General features: G+C 38.5%; 1 protein-coding gene across 1 annotated transcript in view; it reads right to left on the bottom strand.

Annotated features, from left to right (window-relative positions):
• Window positions 1-5,341, bottom strand: part of KCTD5 (potassium channel tetramerization domain containing 5) — a 42,769-nt gene that overhangs the window by 36,830 nt on the left and 598 nt on the right. The window lies entirely within an intron of this gene.

Genomic DNA, 5,341 nt, shown 5'->3' with positions numbered 1-5,341 from the left:
CAGATATTCTCCTTGGGATTCCGTTTACTGTTAACATATTTGTAAAAACATTTTTTCTTGTCCCTTACAATAGTGGCCAGATTTAGTTCTAGCTGAGCTTTTGCCTTTCTAATTTCCTCTCTGTATGATCTAACAAGATCCCTGTACTCCTCCCAAGTTGCCCGCCCTTTCTTCCAGAGATGATAAACTCTCCTTTTTTTTGCTCCCCATTCAGCCAGGCCGGTCGTTTTCTTCAGCGGTTCGACTTGCGGCACGTGGGAATAGCCTGGTCCTGAGCCGTTAAGATTTCCTTCTTAAAGAACGTCCATCCCTCCTGGACCCCTTTGCCCTTCAGGACCGTCTCCCAAGGGACTCTCTCAACTAGTGCCTTGAAGAGGCCACAGTTTGCCCTCTGGAAGTCCATAGTGGTGGTTTTGCTGACCACTTTCCTTGCCTCACCAAGAATTGAGAATTCTATCATTTCATGTTCACTAAGCCCAAGACAGCCTCCGACCATCACACCTCCCACCAGTCCTTCCCTGTTCATAAACAACAGATCTAGCAAGGCTCCTCCCCTCGTTGGCTCACCTACCGGCTGTGTCAGGAAGTTATGTTCCACACACTCCAGGAACATCTAAAGAACTGACATCATTTACATATACTGAGCAAGCAGAAGTTCTGTTAAAGGCAGCAATATGCACAGAAATACAATAATATTTGGCACTAAATCTGGATTTAGAAATAATTGTCTCCCCTACCCCCTGTGCTTTTTAAATCTTGAGCTAGATGCCCAAAACACATTTTTCTCAAACTATGTGACCTAAAAACTTTGAGCATCAGCAGGCTGCCAGTACTAATCAAAACTACAGTAATAACACAAGCCACCTAACTAGTCAGAAATCTCATGGACAAATAAAGTTTATCTCAGTTTTATCTTAGAACAATGACTACAGTTAAGATACTTTTTAGTGCTGACAGTTAAGGATGTGCTGCCAGGAAGATTTTGATTTTTCTAAAACATTCAGTGCTTGCTTGCTTCCTTCCTTAAGAGATTCTACCTCAGTACAATCACGCTTAACTTTAGAAAGGCAATAAAAATCAAGCATGAATACTGTTGCCAAAAAACTTATGAAGAAAGGCTGACAATCTTCTCGCTTAGGGGAAAGTTTAAAGAATGATAGAACAGTTCATAAAAGAAAAACTGATATATAGATAAAATAGGAAGGTGCTGAAATCAGGAAATATCTAGCAGTAAAACTTAACAATACAAGCATTAAGTAAGTTAAACAAGGATGAAAAAGTGAGCAAGAAGCAATACTCTGCTTGTCTGTTTTTATGTATTTATCTCTAAAGAAAGATGTAAATACTCTGGAAAACAAATCCTATTGTGAACAGTAGGTATGACCACTACCACTCATTCATTTGCTGAAATGATTCTCAAATAGTCTTAAATACAAAGAAGAGTCTTAAATACAAAGATGCATACCACATTGTGAAACATACGAAATTCAGAGAATCAATGTCACTATCTCATTCCATTCAACACTACTTTTGCCACAGGGTGTGCCAAGGTTAACCTTTCTGCTGCTGCAACTGGAAACATATCTGATACCAAGAGATAAGCTGCACAGCCTTGTACAACATTAGCACCTGACGATAATTTGAAGGTAAACATGCTACCTTTCTTGAAGCCTTTCAATTTTTTTTAGTAGCAAGCATTAAGGAAATCTTGTAATTTATGTAGTTAAATAACAAAAAAACATGTTGGTGTAGAAATTACAGTGGAGAAAAATCACTATGTATGCAACTGATATTTGTAAACTGCAACCTATGAACTATTTCAGTGTCTTATTCTCATTTCTAATAAACTCATCCAGTTAACCTCTTTCAGAATTTCTTAACGTATCGACATGGTTAATTTTGATATGCCTCACTTGTTGAGTTTAGCAGAAACAGCTCTATTATTGATTTTGGGGTTTGCTTATACATGTGTTCTCATCTGAGATAAGCATTTCTTACGCCTTCATTTTCTAAAGATTCTGATTTGGCAATCTTGCAAAGCAAAAAAGAATGTGAACTAAACTTTTTTCTTCAAAGATATATTTACTGGTATACAAGGTAATTTCATTATTGGCTCTTCTGCTTGGTCTTGCTTCTAGATGTGCAATCTGCTGCCCTCCCTTTTGTCAGTTGGGACAACATTAGAGCATTCCACATGCCGGATTAACTCACTGAAGTTATAAAAAAAACATACTTCCTCCATTTTTGCTGAGTTACATACTTATCAAATGGAACATGATCAGAGGAATATGAAATGCGCCTATGAACTATAAAACGTGTTTTGTATTATAAGCACAATTCAGTATTAATCTGTTGAAAATACATCTAAAATTTCACAAAGTGAGTTACTGAAGTGCATCCCAGACAAATTCCCCATACTGGAAACATGATATACCTTGTTAAGGCTAGATTTTTCATAGTTCTTTCAAACAGAGGGCTGTGGCTATCAATTTTGGTAATCTTATCTGCTGGCTCATCCCTCAGGATTCTCTCCGCCCCACCTCCCCCACATCCTCATCTAGTGGTAGGCACAAGTATGTCTGGGATGGGTGTAACAGGCATCAGCCTACACATGAGGTCAAATACACATTCTCTCTCACTTTAAAGTTTAAAACTAGGTGTTTAAAACCCATGTGACTTTTAGGAAGAATACACAATGGAATCAAACCCAGGGAATTATAGGTCAAAGACCAGCTCTAATGCTCCAGGCTTTTAAGAGGGCAGTATCTTTACCTATTAGCTGCACCTTGTAAGAACTACTGTTTTATGAGCACAAAATTGTGCTGCATAGTAGTCATTGTAAATAATCTTTACTATACGATTAACAAAAATATATTAACTTAGTATCAGGTTACATCTCAGAACGGGACTCCAAAGAGTAAAACCATGAGGGAAAAAACAAATCTATTACTATCAGATTTTGATTTACATATATGTGGGAAAGGAGAAGAACCAGAGTCCAGGATGATAGCACAAATATTACCAATTATTCCCTTGAATTATCTGTGCTCATCATTTAAAGGCATCTGATATTTCAAAACTAAGCCATACATTATAGTGATGTGCTCTTGTATCAAGACAGTACACTCACAAACTGGTGAGATGTCAGGGAAGGATTTTTTTTCTCTTGAAAGGACATCTATGATATCTTATCATTCAGAGGAAAAAAAAGGAACTGTTTGGATTATGTTTTGCTGTTTACAGGAGATGAAAAATCTAAAGATTCCAAATCAAATCCTTGGAAGAAAGGCTCTATGTGTTTAAGTAATCTTAGGTACCGTAATTAACACACTATGATGGGTAATCTAAGAGGTAGGCCACTTCTGCAAAATCCAAGATGACAGTTGACTGCAGGCTCTGAATGGTTGAAGTGAAAATCAATGACTACAGATGATCAAGACAACAGGACATGACACTCTGTCAAACATCCTGAAAAGAAGACCATAGTGCATATTTAACCAGGAAAGGCTTTGCTTTTTGTACATCAAATTGAAGACATCCAGCTTCACAAGCCGAGACAATGCATCTCTGACTAACAAGATTTTCTCTAAATCCAGCTTTTCCTCAACAATCTGTAGTTCCCTCTATACCTACCGCTTGCCTCACGTTACTGATTTGCACAATAATCTGTTAAAGATAACTATACCAGCTACTATTTTATAAAAAAGGCTACTCACAATGACAGGACAATGCAATTTGTTTGCATCTTGCCAAAGTGGTTTCCATTAGACTTCTACGCTAGCAAAAAAGGATGACAGTAATATCTAAGCAGCTTAAATAATGTATAGGCATGTTCCTTGTAAGCAAAGGATATCCTTCTATAGCTGTGACCCCAGCTAGCTTTAAGTTGTCACGTACACTACTAACAACTATAACTACATAAGTCTAAAAACATGAACAAATTCATCAGGTCTCTCCATATCCTACCAAACAGCTAAATAACCTTAGCATAAATTTATGATTTGCTGCTACAACCCAAAAATGTAAGCACAGTAAAAAAGAAAATGTTTAGATTAGTAGCCTCAAGAAATGTTACAAGACAGCATCACCTCACTGATTGTGCTTGTGAAAGATGACTGATTTCATCAATTGGTGAAAAAAGGCAGCCAAATAACTTAATTAGAACTAAAGCATTTCTTCTAAAAATGTGACTTCTCTCTCTTTCCCTGATGGCATTGAGAGATAGCAAATGAGCACTTTTTTGCAGTGGAACACGAGACAGGTGCCTCAATTATTAAGCGTGCCTTATATTTTATTTAAGAAACCTTAGAAGAAAGGTTTCCTGTTCCGTCCCAAGTAAAGACAGTTTCTGACCTATAAGCATGCCACTGACATTTTTAAATTTATTTTTGTAGGTCAGTTTAAGCTAATCCTCTCCAAAAAAACCCAAACCAAACCAAAGACAACAAAATACAATCCCCACGTGGCCATACTTTAAGATATTTTTTCTCTAACTCTGGAACACTACTCAGGTTCTGTTCCCTACCTTCTTAAACATCCTTTCTGGAAGATATGCATGAGAAAATTGATAAATTTACTACTAGTCTTACTGGGGAAAAAAAAAAAAAGGAATGAAAAATTGACATATAAAAATCAACAATTTTCAACCTGTTGGTTATATATTCAAGGGTTATAAGCTGTTCCCTTCTTTTCCCTAAGCATGCTGTACTGGAAGTCCATTCTTGTCCATTACGCTCCAAAATCTTTCAGAGCCAGCACTCTATACGAAGACTTTACATCCATTACTACATACCACTCCATAAATAAAATCTTAATCAGTAACTTTTCTTTCCCTACTAAAAACGAGTCAGAACAAATACCCAAATATTCATTATCACCCACCATTTGCAGTCCGTGCAGAGTAAGTAATATTTTACTCAAACAATTGCTGAAATGTGGAATACTATGGCTAAGTGATAGATGTTATTACCAGTAGTTTGATCTGGTTCTTCAACAAGAGGGTGATGACAGTGCAGAAATAACACGGCATCAGTGCAGGCTGACACCCCATTAAAACACTAAAACTAACCCGGTCGGACAACGTAAAAACGTATATGAAGGACCTCTGTTGGATTTAGAAGCCGTGGCGTCACTCACGAACCCCCTCGCTTTGCACGAAATCAGCCCACCCTCACCCTCAACTAAACCCCCTGACGTACACGCACTCGCGAAGCAACACGACCCCCGAGAGACTCCCCCGACGGCGGCGGAGCCTGCCGCCGCTCCTGCAGCCTCTCACCGCAGCACCGAGCCCCGCGCTCCCCTTCGGCTCTGCCTCACCGCCAGCGGCAACGCCGCCCGC

Source organism: Haliaeetus leucocephalus, unplaced genomic scaffold, assembly GCF_000737465.1.
Source record: "Haliaeetus leucocephalus isolate CR32 unplaced genomic scaffold, Haliaeetus_leucocephalus-4.0 Scaffold295, whole genome shotgun sequence".
NCBI lineage: Eukaryota > Metazoa > Chordata > Aves > Accipitriformes > Accipitridae > Haliaeetus > Haliaeetus leucocephalus.
The sequence above is the reverse complement of the archived record's forward strand: the minus strand, read 5'-3'. Positions and strand labels throughout refer to the sequence as shown.